Below are 16002 nucleotides of genomic sequence, written 5' to 3'. Positions count from 1 at the left end.
AACTGTAGCTCTCTGCCACTCAGTGGGCACAAAGCCTGAGGTGAGGGTATGATTAAACATGACACTTAGGTGAGGTGCCATTTCATTTTGTAGTTCATGTAGTACACAGCCCGGGATGTCATCTGGTCCCATGGATGCTGTATTCTTAGCTTTGGAGAGTGCGTTTTTTTACCTGTGTGGCTGTTATTACCGAAATTTGGCAATCTTCCGGTATTGAGATGGGCCCTTTAGGGGGTGAGACAGGGATGAAGTTGGCACTGAATCAATCTGCCAGGATATTGGCAATATCCTTGGGATCAGTATATTTAATGCCATTCTGTTGTAGCTCAGAGCAGATCTGAGCATTGCCATTTAGATTCTTGACATAATTATAGAATGCCTTGTGGTTATCTTTGGAATCTTTGCCAATGTTTTTTTCATAACTAGCTTTGGAGGATTTTATGAGGGATCTCAGCTTCTTACTGAAGCTGGTAAGGGAGCTTTTTGCATCCTGGGATTTTCCTCTTTTCTGCAACAGTTTCTTCCTTTTGTTGTAAAGTTTGTTTATGGCAGGGGACCACCAGATTGGCTTCCTTTTTTAGAGGAGAGCATCTTGGTTCTATTTGGGATGGCACGATTCATGCATGAGTGGATGTGCTCATACAGTGTCTTAGTGTAGGACTCAGCAGTCGAACTTTCAGTTCCCATCTGCATGGGTGTCATGAAGTTTGTAACTTCTGACTTGAGTAGCATGAAGTTGGCTTTAGAGAAGTTCTTTATGGAGGTTTCCTTACTGGGGGTGGGGGTGGTATGTGGATGTTATGGGTGATTAGCTTATGGTCTGACCTGACCAACAAGGGTGTGACCATAGGTGTGGAGCATCGATTTCCTATGTTAGTAATGACCAAGTCTAGGAAAATGGAGCCCCTGGTGGGACTATGGATTAGTTGATCCAGGCCATTGGAATTTAGGAATTCCAAGAACCGTTGGGCAAAGGTGTTGGTACACAAGTAGTTTTCCCAGTAGTTGAAATCACCAAGTATTTGGGTGTTTGGTTGTATATTAATATTTTCCAGTATATTTAGAAAGGTGTAGTGAGAATCTTGGGGCATGGTGGGGGATCTGTAGCAAGCTACAATTTGGATTGCAATCTTACCTAGTGTTAGTTGCACCTGGAGAATTTCAGACACATTGTGTTGAGCAACTAACCTGGTGGTGTGAATATCCTTGGTGAATATGGACACTCCTCCACCTTTAGTGTTTCGATCCTGGTTTGGTGGCTGAAGTGTGGTAAGAGTTGCAGCCTGGTATTGCAGGGGTGCTCTCTGGAGCCTTTAACCAGGTCTCAGTTACTGCACAGATTGAAGTTCTCCATTTTTAGGAGTATGTCAAGAGAGTGCATTTTGAGGTTTAGACTTCTAGCATTGAATAGCATTACCTTCAGATGTTGCATGCTTGTACCTGTTACAATGGTGGTTTTGTGCTTTGAACTTTGCCTAAAAAAGGCACTATAGGGGTGGCAAGAGCCTTAGTCAGTAACATGAATCCCAGGGGTGACAGGTGCAGACCATCTCTGTCAAAGCATCGTGGTCTGTCGATCATGTCGTCCCAGGCAGACAGATACTGGATCCCCTTTGAATGACACCAGAAGCTTAGCCAATTGTTGAAGTCAATCATTTTGTCCTTATATTGTGTTATCATTCTTGGTGAAGGCAGATGCTACTCAGGGCTAGGGTCATACCTGCCTGGGCCACATGATCCGAGAGATCTTCCATGTCTCTTTTCATGTAGACCAGGGAGGTACATCTCAAGTCATTCACTCCAACATGGACAATGACAGAGTCATATTTGTACTTGTTGTGGAGTGACTTGAGTGCATGAGTTATGTGGCAGATCTTGGCACCTGACAGGCAGCTCAGTGTAATTTTCTCCTTGTTCAGCCTGGTGAGTGGGACATCAGTGTGCCTGACTATAGAGTCACCTATGACTAAAGTGTTAGGTACATTATCCTGCCTTAGGGGCTGTTGCTGGGTGGCACACTGGTGTTGTGAGCTATGTGACACTTTGGTTGTGATTGGTGTTTGTTTGTGTTTCAGCTTCAGAGGTCCTTGTTGCTTGGGCAGGTTACAGTTAAGGGCCTCCGCATATGTGGATTTAGTGTTGCTATGTGTGGTTGTTGGTGGTGTGAATTTAGAAGGGCTATGTGTTGCTTGAGGTGTAGTGCGGGTGTTAACCTTCTCCTCTTGACTGTCTAGCACAATCTTGGGTGGAGAGAGCTTTGCTTCCAGTTTGGCTATGTAAGTGCATCTCTCACAGGTTGTAGTGTTGGGTGGTAGGAGGAGAGGGTTGGCTGTGTACATGAGGCAATTGCTGTATTGCCCCAGTATGCCCAGATTCACCAGGTGGACAGGAGAAATCAACTGAAGCTGACCCTTGGACATGCCTGGTTTGGTGCTTTTTTTTGAAAAGTACAGGAGCTGTTTTTTCTTATCTTAGCAAGGTACTTTGCAATTATAGGCTGTTTAGTGCCTATGATTAATTTCTCCTTAATAAGGAGAGTCGAGTGCTTCTATCAGTTTAAAGCTTCCTAGTGCTTTACAGCAGGTAATAGAGCAAGTGCTAGTCACAGGGATGCTTAAAGGTAAGATGAAAAAAATGGTTTATCCTTAACACTGCAGTGTGCAAAAGAGAAGTTAGATGTGAAAGTAGGTAACTTAAGTTTTTCCTGTCTAAAAAGTTAAGTTTTAGTGGACAGTCACTATTTTTAAAACAGCAAGATAGATTGAAAGGGGGTGATCACTTTTGTATTCCGGTACTATGGAATACAGTAGAATGGCCAATAAATTTAAATAGCTGAACAGGAGTGATTTTACAAAATGATAATTTTGTGCTTACTCACACAAGCCAGTGAAAGCAGAGAGGAAATGAGATATATGGCCAAATTAACATAAGAGGCAGGCACCTAGAAAGACAGTGGTATTTGAGAACACGACAGTGATGGGGGGGGGGTGTTTCTGCCTGATTCTGCCTGACTCACAAGAGACAGAGCTGTGCTGTCTTTTGAAGTTTTAATATGCAGTTAAAAGCAGAACACAAGCAAAACGCAAGGTAAAGAAAACAAATCACAGCACTCATAATATTAAAAGGCAATAAACTAATACAAAATACAACAAATAAAAAGCAAACCAACCTTTCCCTCACAGCAAAGTGTAGCAGAGTCTGGGTGAGCCTTTCCAATAAAGCTCTGAAATGTTTTATTTTACCCCTTAAATAGAAGGTTTAGTTCCTAGCTCCACCCCCCTCAGTTCACAAATGATTAACCTTAAGTGACCTCTTCTATCTTATGTATGAGTCCTTAATTGATCAGTTCTAATTTCTGCCTGACTCACAAGAGACAAAGCTGTGCTGTCTTTGAAGTTTTAATGCACAGTTAAAAGCAGAACACAAGCGAAAAACAAGGTAAAGAAAACAAATCACAGTACTCAAAATATAAAAAGGCAATAAACTAATACAAAATACAACAAATAAAAAGCAAACCAACCTTTCCCTCATAGCAAAGTGTAGCAGAGTCTGAGTGAGCCTTTCCAATAAATCTCTGAAATGTTTTATTTTACCCCTTAAAAAGAAGGTTTAGTTCCTAGCTCCACCCCCTCAGTTCACAAATGATTAACCTTAAGTGACTTCTTCTGTCTTAGTCCTTAATTGATCAGTTCTAATTTCTGCCTGACTCACAAGAGACAGATCTGTGCTGTTTTTTTGAAGTTTTAATACGCAGTTAAAAGCAGAACACAAGCAAAACACAAGGTAAAGAAAACAAATCACAGCACTCAAAATATAAAAAGGCAATAAACAAATACAAAATACAACAAATAAAAAGCAATCCAACCTTTCCCTCACAGCAAAGTGTAGCAGAGTCTGGGTGAGCCTCTCCAATAAAGCTCTGAAATGTTTTATTTTACCCCTTAAATAGAAGGTTTAGTTCCTATCTCCACCCCTTCAGTCCACAAATGGTTAACCTTAAGTGACCTATTCTATCTTATGTATGAGTCCTTAATTGATCAGTTCTAATTTCTGCCTGACTCACAAGAGACAGAGCTGTGGTGTCTTTTGAAGTTTTAATATGCAGTTAAAAGCAGAACACAAGCAAAATACAAGGTAAAGAAAACAAATCACAGCACTCAAAATATAAAAAGGCAATAAACTAATACAAAATACAACAAATAAAAAACAAACCATCCTTTCCCTCACAGCAAAGTGTAGTAGAGTCTGGGTGAGCCTTTCCAATAAAGCCACAGTACAAGGACAAAATGATTGACTTCAACAATTGGCTAAGCTTCTGGTGTCATTCTAAGCGGATCCAGTATCTGTCTGACTGGGATGACATGATCGACAGACCACAATGCTTTGCCAGAGATGGCCTGCACCTGTCACCCTTGGGATTCTGGATACTGGCTAAGGCTCTTGCCACCCTTATAGTGCCTCTTGTAGGCAAGGTTCAAATGACAAATTCACCACCATAACAGGTACAAGCAAACAAAATCTGAGGGTAATGCTACTCAATGCTAGAAGTCTAAACCTCAAAATGCATTCACTCGAGGCACTCCTTAAAATGGAGAACATCGACATCTGTGCAGTGACAGAGACCTGGTTCAAGGCTCCAGAGAGTACCCCTGCATTACCATGCTATAACTCATATCACACCTTTCGGCCACCTAACCTGGACCGAAACACTAAAGGTGGAGGCATGTCCATATTCATTATGGATATCCATACATCCAGGCTAGTTGATCGGCATAATGCATCCAAGATTATCCAAGTGCAACTAACTCTGAGCAAGACCGCACCCCAAATTGTAACTTGCTACAGATCCCACACCATGCCCCAGGATTCCCACTCCTCATTTCTTGATACACTGTAAAATAACCCAGCACCCTAATAATGGGCAATTTCAACTACCCCACCATTAACTGGTAAAACTACTCATATACCAACTCTTTTGCTCAACTTTTTCTGGAATTCATAAATTCCAATGCCTTGGATCAATTTATCCACACCCCCACCAGGGGCAGCAGTATCCTAGACATGGTCATTACCAACATGGGCGACCAGTGTTCCACACCAAAGGTCAATTCCTCGTTGGTCAGATCCGACCACAAGCTAATCAGCCTAGACATCCACATCCTGCCCCCACCCCCCATTAGGGAAACCACCATAAAAAATTTCTCCAAAGCCAACTTCACGCTTCTTAAGACAGAAGTGGCAAATTTCACGACACCCATGTAGACAGACAATATAGTACGACTGCTGTATCCTACTCATATGCACTTTATAAGCACTTACACAAGTGCATGGATCATGCTATCCCTATCAGAACCAAGATGCTATCCTCCAAAAAAAGGAAGCCAATCTGGTGATTCCCTGCCTTAAACAAACTCTACAACAGAAGAAAGAAACTGTTGCAAAAAAAGAGTAAAATCCCATGACTGGAAGAACTCCCTGGTCAGCCTCAGTAAGAAGCTGAGATCCCTCATAAAATTCTCCAAAGCTAGTTATGAAAACAAAATCACCACTGATTCCAAAGACAACCACAAAGCATTCTATAGCTATGTCAAGAATCTTAATGGCAACACTCAGATCTGCTCCGAGTTACAGCACAATGGCACTAAATATACAGACCCAACTGATATTGCCAACATCCTGGCAGATAGGTTCAGTGCCAACTTTACCCCCCACACACCCTAAAGGACCCATCTCTATACCGGAAGAATGCAAAGTTCTTGTAATCAGGGCTGCACAGGTAAAAACCACACTCTCAAAAGCCAAGAAAGCAGCATCCATGGGACTTGACAACATCCCAGTCCTGGGTCCTCTCCTGTTTGGTATCTACTTTTCTGAAGTACAGGCTAACACAGAAGGTCTTTGGCTAACAGAATTCACAGATGACTGCAAACTAGGAGCTATAATTGAAACTCCTAACAATGTGGAGATCCTACAAAAGGGCCTCACTGAGACAGATGCCTGGTGTCAAAGCCATGGCCTCAAGCTCAATGCCAAAAAGTGCACTGTCATCCCCTTTGGTAAAAACTCTGTACCCATGAGCTACCACTTAGGTGGTGGTCTGCTTAACACCGAAAGTGTGATAAGAGACCTTGGGACACAGGTGGACAGTAGTCTGTCCTCTGATAATCAGATCGCCACAGTAGTCAGGAAATCCTTCTATGTGGCACACCTCATCACAAAAGGTTTCTTATCCAGGAAAAAAGAGGTCATTGTTCCCCTCTACTCGTCACTCATTAGACCCATTCTAGAGTACAATGCCCCTTTTGGTATGTACCTCACAAGACATTTACAACAACTGGAAAGGCCACAGAAATACCTCACAAAGAGGATTACCCGCCTCAAACAGATGCCCTATGCAGACCATCTAAAAAAACTCCAGCTTTACTCCGTCGCATATCACCTACTCAGAGGCGATCTCTGCCTAACATACAAAGCTATGTCAAACCCAGAGCTGTTGGACATGCTCCACTTAAAGAAATCCCAATCTCCCTGAGCTACATGCTCTAGGGACCTAAACCTTGTCACCACAATAAACAGAACATGCTGGAGGACTAGATTCCTGTCCCAGAGACTTCCCATATTCTGGAACAAACTACCTATCTATATCAAACAAAGCTCCTCATTAGCACTCTTCAAGAAAAATCTTGATGATCGGATGGGAAATAGGAAATTCACCCTGGGGATCACTTCTGTGGCTCTGCTTGACAGGGGCACAGGAAAATAATTTTCTTGGGTGGCGAAAGCCAGGGTACCTTTTTGGCTAGACTTGTATAGGCCCTAAGGCCGATAGCCTAGTACCTACCTATGAACCTATGAATCTATGAGTTTATAATGATTTATCCTTTTCATCTAATGAGAAACCACCTAAGAATCTATGTAGTACACATTAGTTGAACCACACTACATCTAAAACTTCATATGCACCAAATACTTTTCTAAAACTTCTTTTCTTTGCAGGGATGCAAGCCCCCCTGAACCCCCATGGCACCCCATCAATTAAATACTCTAACTCCACATTTGCATAACCATGGAGAAAACAGAAAACTCCTCACACAATAATCTTCTAGAGATAAAGATATAACATAACAGTGGGCATTAGAAAAGCACATATACTGACGAATATTAATTTGGACTGTAATTTATTTGATCAAAACCATACAGCAGTCATTTCTCTATAGCCTTACATATCAATCAATTGTGACACTTTTTTTAGATAAAATGTACTACACCCATATATATGACTATACTGCTAATTATTTTGTGCATGAAACATCCTATCACAATTAATCTAAAAACGCTGAATTTACCTTTAATCAAAACACCCATTACATTAAACAAACAAATACAATGAATGTAAAAGGAAAACAGTGTCCTTTTCTAATCAGTTAAAGTTGCCCCTGTATCCCCCTCGTGTGTGCAGCTTCAACCTCTGTATCCCTTTAATATACAAGTGTTACAGCCACTGTGATGATTTGTGGTTGACTCCCCAACTGCTTGTTAAGGGAAGATTTATTTTGATTTATAGCTTATTTTTACCTCTGTTTGTTATTAGAAAGGGATACATTTTAGACAGGCAAACTTTAGCCATTCCAAGCGGACTAGTCAGCTATAAATTTATACAGACTGCAGAGAGGACAAGTCAGAGCTTACCTGAAACAATGTAACGGAAATCCAACTTTTGTGCGCCTGCCACAACTTGTACTGTAAATCAGAGTGACTTTAATGTACGTAACTTATTTCGTTTTATATTGCTTGTGTGATTTTCTCATAGAAGTTAACTTAAAACTTCTTTGAATTCTGTGGTAAGTGATTTTGAGTATCCTTTTCTTTTATAATTCGTTAATCATTTTAGCTGAAAATGGATTCCCTAAATGAGTATGCCATTAACGATTTGCTAAAACACAAGTATCTTGCACAGTGTAGTAAATGCTATGTATATGTGAAGCTAACACCTTATAACACTGGTGACCTGTGTTCCTCGTGTCAAACGTTTATTGATTTGCTTACCGTTATTATTAGTAAATCCAGACTCATTGATGATGATTGCATTTGTGCAAGTGGCACAAATGACTGGGCTGATGAGATAAATACTATTAGGCAATGTGCAAACAAAACACATCTAGGAACATGATCCTACTGATGACAACTTTGGAACTCAGCATACAAGTATTCAGCAGTTTGAGGATTCAGACCATGTAGAAGAAAAGAAAAAAGTGAAGTTCACAACAAATAAAGAAGAAAAAGAAATTGACTCATACCTGTAAGGCAAAGATAAAACATGCTAAAAAAGGCACTTCTTTTTTATATAGCACACACATTTCAGGGAATGATAGTGTTCTATCAGAAAGCTTTTTGTCTACAGAAACAAAGGCATAATTTTTCCAAAAGAGAAGGTAGAAAAAGAGGCAAGGGGCAGGTAAAAAGGAAGAAATCAAAGTTAAACTTGGAAGAATTGCATAACATTATTGTAAGAAAAAAAGAGGAGAAAGACTAAAGTTGACAACATGGCCCAAGTTGTGGAAGTACAAAGCCAGCTGGGTGAGAAGTGTATGTTTGTAAATGTAATAAGGAATAAAAACAGTGGGATTAATAAGACCAGTGGTGATGCAGATCATTCCTTTGTAAGAAGTGATACAAATATTATGAATTAGAAGTGGGAGATTCTTCAGATCTGGTCAGAAGTGATATACTCATAACAGGAGATTTGATTATTAGAGGAAATGTTATTTACATTTGCAGAGGATATATTGAACAGTGTTATGCTTGCCAGGAGCAAAAATACAGGATGTGGGAAAGGCCTATAGAGCTGTTTTTATCCACCTTGGAACAAGTGATCCCATCTCCAAGGACTCTTTGTTAGTAGGGAAATTACAGCCCTCTTAGAGAGCATAGCTTCTACAGCTGGTAGGATGTATTTTTTTACAAATTATGGACAGAAAGAGTCAGGTCACCATGAATGAAAAGATTTTTGGGGTTAAATGCCTATGTAAAAAAAATGGCCTGTTCATACCTCTCAACCTGGAAACATCAAAAATCTAGACAAAGGCCCATGAAAAGTAGGTTCAACTGGCCAAACATCTGGACACTGATTAACATAACATTTGCATGCATAATTATGTAATCCTGCCCACTCCAATGGAATTGTTGAATACAAGCATTCAAAGGCAAATTGAAAAACAGACAATAATATTAAACAACACAAAATATAACCAGAACAATAATTTCAAACACAAGAGCATGCAACTAATTCCTAAATATTCAGCAACATCCCTAGGTGTGCCATTGAAATCATAACATAGGTTCATAGGTGTGTACTAGGCTAATGGCCCTGGAGCCTTTACAAGCCTAGTCCATAGGATTTCCCTGGCAATGTGCCACCCGACCTTAGTTTCTAGTGCCTCTGTCAAGTAGTGCCACTGGAGTGATCCCTGGGTGAATTGTCTGTTTCCCATCCACTCATCAAGATTTCTCTTGAAGAGGGCCAGTGAGGTGCTCTGTTTGACATGTATGGGAAGTCTATTCCATAGCATGGGCAGTCTCTGGGTTATGAATCTGTCCCTCCAGCACATTCTGTTGATTGTGGTAATAAGGTTGAGGTCTCTGGAGCATGTGGTGTGGAGGGATTGGGATTTCTTTAGATGTAGCATTTCTAACAGAGCTGGGTCAGACATGGCTTTATAAGTCAAGCAGAGATCGCCTCTAAATAGGTGATATGAGACAGGGAATAGTGTTTGAGTCTGTCCATATAGGACAAGTGTTTAAGGCTAGGGATATTGTCAAGTCCCATAGAAGCTGTATTATTGGCCTTGGACAGTGCTGTTTTAACCTGTGCAGCAGTAATACTGGGTGCCTGGCAATCTACTGGTATTGCGATTGGTCTTTTGGTGGGGGGGAGTTGGCACTGAATCTGTCGGCCAGTATATTGGCAATATCTGTTGGCTCGGTGTAGGAGGTACCATTGTGCAGTAGCTCAGAGCAAATCTGGGTATTGCCATGGGGGTTTTTTACATAACTACAGAAGGCCTTGTGGTTGTCTTTACTATCTGCTGCAATTCTGTTTTCATAGCAAGCTTTAGAGGATTTGATGAGAGATCTCAACATTTTGTTGAGGCTGATAAGGGAGTTTTTCCTGTCTTGAGACTTCACCTTATTCTGCATCAGTTTCCACCTTCTGTTGTAGAGTTTGTTTATGGCAGGGGACCACCAGATTGGCTTCCTTTTTTCAGAGGAGAGCGTCTTGATTCTGTTGGGTATGGTGAGATCCATGCATTTGTGTACGTGTTCATACAGTGCATTGGTGTATGATTCGGCAGTCATGCAGCTATTCTCAATTTGCATGGGCACCGTGAAGTTAGCCACCTCTGTCCTTAGGAGCCCAAAGTTAGCTTTGGAGAAGTTTTTCATGGCAGTTACCTTTGCAGGGGGGTGGGGTGGGAGGGATGTTGATTTCCAAGGTGATTAGTTTGTGGTCGGATCTAACTAGGGAAGGTTTGACTATTGATTTAGAGCAACGATTGCCCATGTTAGTAAAGAGCAGGTCAAGGATGTTGCTACCTCTAGTGGGGGTAAGAATGAGTTGGACCAGGGCATTTGAATTAATGAATTCCAGGAAACGTTTGACAAGTGCATTGGTACATGAGTAGTTTTCCCAGTTAATGAAGGGGTAGTTGAATCGCCCAGTATGAGTGCGTTAGGTTGGACCCTAATATTCTCCATGGTGCTTAGGAACATGGCGTGAGTGTCTTGGGACATGGTTGGGGACCTGTAACAGGCTATAACCTGAATCGCTGTCTTAACCAATGTTAGCTGCACCTGAAGTATCTCTGATGCATTATGTTGGGCTACCAGTTTGTAGGTCTGAACATCCTTTATGAATATGGAAACGCCACCACCTTTGGAGCTTTGGTCCAAGTTCTGGGGCTGAAAGGTGTGGAATGAGTTATAGCCTGGTAGTGCAGGGGTGCTTTCTGCTGCCTTGAACCAGGTCTCTGTTACAGCACAAATGCCAGTGTTCTCCATTTTATGGAGTGCTTCAGCATGACCCACAGATTGCATTTGTTTGTAGCTGTTATGGTGGTAATTTGGTCTTTGGAACACCACCTAAAAAAGGCACTGTAGGGGTGGAAAGAGCCTTAGCCAGTATCTGGAAGCCGAGGAATGACAGATGCAGGCCATCTCTGGCAAAGCATTGAGGTCTGTTAATCATGCCATCCCAGGCAGACAGATACTGGATCCCCTTAGAATGACACCAGAAACTTAGCCAGTTGTTGAAATTAATCATTTTCTGCTTGTACTGTGGTATCATTCTGGGTGATGGTAGGATGCTGCTCAGGGCTAGGGTCATACGTGCCAGGGATACATAATCCAAGAGCACCTCCATGTCTCTTTTCATGTAGTCCAAGGAGATATGTTTCAGGTCATTCACACCACATGTACAATGACAGAGTCATATTTGTACCTGTTGTTGAGGGACGTGAGTGCATGTGTTATGTGGCGGATCCTGGCACCCATAGCCGGCCTTTGGCATAGGCCAACTAGACAGCCGCCTAGGGCGCCGCTGTAGCAGGGGCACTTTTCCAGTATTTATTTGGTGTAGATAGACCAGGATGGGGGCACTAAGTGGTGTGGTGGGGGGCGCCGTGGAGCCCTTTTGCCTAGGGCACCAGTTGACCTAAGGCCGCTCCTGCTGGCACCTGACTGGCAGCTGACTTTTACTTTCTCCTTATTTAACCTAGTGAGTGGGACATCAGTGTGCCTCACTATTGAGTCACCTATGACTAGTGTGTTGGACATGCTGTCTTGCCTTAGGGGCTTTGGCTGAGTGGCACACAGTTTAGGAGAGTTATCTGTCTCATGATTAGTGTTGTGTTGTGGTGGTCAAGTGCATTTCTGCCTTGGAGGTCTCTGCTGTTTGGGTAGATTTTTATTGAGAGGCTCCATGAAGGTGGGTGTGTGGTTTGTGTTTTTATGCAAAGACAGTGCTGGTGTGTGTTCTGGAGGGCTATGTGTGCCATGTGGTGTGGTGCAAGTGTTGACCTTCTCCTCTTGACCAGCTATTCTGGTCTTGGCTGGAGAGTGCGTGGCTTCCAAGTTGGTTATATAAGTGCACCTCTCGCAAGTCTGAGTGTTGGGAGGTAAGAGAAGAGGGTTGTCGGTGTACATAAGCCAGATGCTGCATTGCCTCAGGATGCCCAAGTTCACCATGTTAACAGGAGAAAGCACAGGGAATTGACCTTCAGACATGCCTGCAGAGGTGGGCATTAATAATAAGTACTGGAGCTGTTTCCTTGTAGAATGTTTAGTGCTGGTAGCACTTTTGTGTGCTACAATTCCTACAAGAAGTCTGATATGGTAAAGTGCTAGACTAATAAGCTAGTAAAAGTGCAGGAGAGGAGATAACAAGCTGATCTAAGGGAAAAATTGAGGCGCAGACTTTGAGCCCTAAACACACATAATCACATTTCTAGGCTTTTTTATTCTTCAAAAACATATGATAACAATTTTTTTTATTGTAGCACCTAAGCAGACAATACCAGTAAATAATGACTGAACCTGACTTGGGGCCTTCATCCTTAATTAATTTTGCTGCTGCTCCTCGTATAACTACACAAATTGCACTCACTGCAATGGTAAGACAGACAGACACACACATATGTGTATATACATATATATATGTGTGTGTGTGTGTGTGTGTATATATATATATATATATATATATATATATATATATATATATATAGATATATATAGATATAGATATAGATATATTATATATATATACACACACACACACACACACACACACACACACACACACACACACACACACACACACGTATATATGTATGTATGTATGTATAAACAAGTGCAGACAGTTGCACTCTTAGGCTAGACAACCATAAGTGTTCTGTCTGGGCAATCGTTCAGAGAGATAATTAAAAGTATTAAAGCTGTGTGTAACAAATGCATAGTTTCAGTGGTAATCTATCATTAGATTTTAGTGCTAAAATGTTACTTCCTACTTCTTCTGTATATTATTTTACATTCCATGTATTATCCTACTAAAAGGTCTAATTAAATGTACCCAGCACTGTTTAAGTTTCCACTTAGTTTACTGCATGAAAGGATTATGTGGTTGATCATATCAGTTTTAACTTCCTCTTTACCCTCTTTACAAGTCCATCTCTTCCTACAAACATCTTTCTTCACTAGTCATCTTAAGTTTATGGCCTCTGGAAATCCCAAGATTTTCCATCTCCCTTGGTTTAATAAGGAAGAGAAAACTCCCACAGTTTTACATTACCCAGGCCAGCACCCTTCATAATGTAACACAAGCTCTGTCACTATCTCTAAAGCTGTAATATGGAAATTTGTTTATTTCTTTAAAGAACAAATTACTTACATGTTTATTCTACATATAAAATGGTTGTTTTCTGAAAAACAAAACCATATTCCAACTGCAAAGGGATTGTAAAGAATAAGACATTCACCAGCAGAATACTTTGCCTAAAATTGCAATAATCATTCCAGATTACAGTGAAAACCAGAAACTAAATTAGTAAGTTGTAACAGCCAATAATCAAAAACATTTAGTCTTTTACCTCGACCTAAAAAAAAGAAAAAGGTTTAATATTCCAAAATAAACCAGCATTCTAATACTGTACATAATTCTAGCTAGCATTCATTTCATCTACAATAACCTGAAAACGTATCAATGTGTAATACAGAAAATGCAAGTCTCGCAATGCACTATTCAATGTCTCACTTTGGACATCTGGAATGGCAGTAACCTATACAAAATTATTAGCAAATGCAATCAATACAACTAAAAGGAGACACAAACAAAAGCCAAGATGCAGTACTGCCCAAAGCTAAAAGAACAAGAACCCAAAATTTTGAAATTAAATTAAATAAAATAGTACCATCATCACTAAATTTTTATTTTTGCAGTTGTACTTATGTTGCTCAAAACAGTCACCCCCTCATATCATGCGTTCCGGCCCCAAAACCCGGACCACTCCACAAAAGGAGGGGGTGTATCCATATTCATAAAGGATACTCACACCTCCAGGTTGGTGGCAACGCATGAAGCTTCGGAAACCATCCACGTGCAACTAACAATAGGCAAAACTGCTCTACAAATTGTAGCATGCTACAGGCCACCCTCTCAAACTCAGGAACCCCACACAGCCTTCCTGAAGACACTGGAGGGTATAAATGTATCTCCAAACACCATCATATTGGGTGACTTCAACTACCCGAATATAGACTGGGAACATTACTCAAGCCCTAACTTTCTAGCCCAACGGTTCCTGGAGTTCATAAATTCAAATGCCATGGAACAGCTAGTCACTGTTCCCACGAGAGGAGAAAATATACTAGATCTCATTGTCACAAACATGGGGACAAAATGCTCCACACCGAAGTATATCCCTCATTGGTGAGATCTGATCATAAACTAATCTCACTGGAAATCCACATCCCGCCCCACCCCAAACAAAAAGACCATAGTGAAGAACTTCTCTAAAGCAAACTTCACACTACTCAAGACTGGTGTGGTATCCTTCAAGGCCCCTGAGTCAGAGGAAACCACAACCCAAGCTGCGGAAGCCCTTACAAATGCCTTCTATGAACACCTCCAGGACTGCATGGATCAGGCAATCCCAAATAAAACCAAGACTCTTTCCACAAAGGGCAAACGTCCAGTCTGGTGGACCCCAGCCATTAACAAACTTTACAATAAGAGGAGAAAGCTATTACATGATAGAACAAAATCCATAAAAGGGAAGTCACCCCTGATCAATATTAGTAAATAATTACGAGCACTCATAAAATCAACTAAGGCCAATTTTGAGAGAAAATTGCCATGGATTCAAAGGACAATCATAAGGCCTTTTTCAGCTATGTTAGGAACCTGGGTGGAAACTCACAGATATGCTCAGAATTAGTCCAAAATGATACAAAAATCACTGAACCCACAGACATTGCCAACATACTGGCAGACAGGTTCAGTGCAAACTTCACCCCCCTCCCCCCCCCTAAAGGAGAGATAACTATCCCAGCCGAGTGTAGCCTCCCGGACATCTCAAATGCGCAGGTGAAAGCTGCTCTCTAAAGCTAAAAACACAGCATCAATGGGACCGGATGGTGTCCCCGGCTGTGTGCTACACGAGCTAAATGAGGAATTAAACCCGCACATAAGGTAGCTGTTTAATCTCAGCCTTACCACAGGATACGTGCCCAAGGAGTGGCGTACGGCAACTGTGGTCCCACTCCACAAAGGTGGCGCCTCTACGGACCCTGGTAATTACCGCCCCATAAGCTTAACAAGTCTAGTCTGCAAAGCTATGGAGAGGATCATAATGGAGCTCATAAACAAAGATATAAGGGACTTGCAGACATTGGACCCGACCCAGTTTGGCTTTGTCAAGGGAAGATCATGCCTTTTGAACTTGGTCGACTTCTTCGAAATAGTCACCAAGGCCATTGATGAGGGAAAGGCAGTCCATACAGCCTACCTTGACCTTGGAAAGGCTTTCGACACAATACCCCACTCGGGTATTGTAGAAAAACTTACCAGCTTAAATGTAAACCCATATGTCACAAGATGGGTTGCAAACTGGCTTAAGGACAGAACCCACAGGGTTAGAGTTGCTGGCGCTGTGTCAGACTCCAAGCCGGTCACAAGTGGTGTCCCACAGGGCTCGGTCCTTGGCCCCTATTGTTTGGCATCTACTTCTCAGAAGTACAGGCCAACATGGGAGGACTTTGGCTGACAAAGTTTGCAGATGACTGCAAACTGGGCGCCATAGTGGAAAGTGCATCGGACACTGATATCCTTCAGAAGGGACTCACGGAAACAGATAGCTGGTGCCAGAGCCATGGCCTGAAGTTAAACGCCAAAAATGTATAGTCATACCCTTCGGGAAAAACAAGGTAACCCCAAGCTACCATATAGGTGGC

The sequence above is a fragment of the Protopterus annectens genome, chromosome 8.part1 (genome assembly GCF_019279795.1).
Source record: "Protopterus annectens isolate FY-2018-M chromosome 8.part1, PAN1.0, whole genome shotgun sequence".
NCBI classification, from domain to species: Eukaryota; Metazoa; Chordata; order Ceratodontiformes; family Protopteridae; genus Protopterus; species Protopterus annectens.
This window is presented reverse-complemented; position numbering follows the sequence as displayed.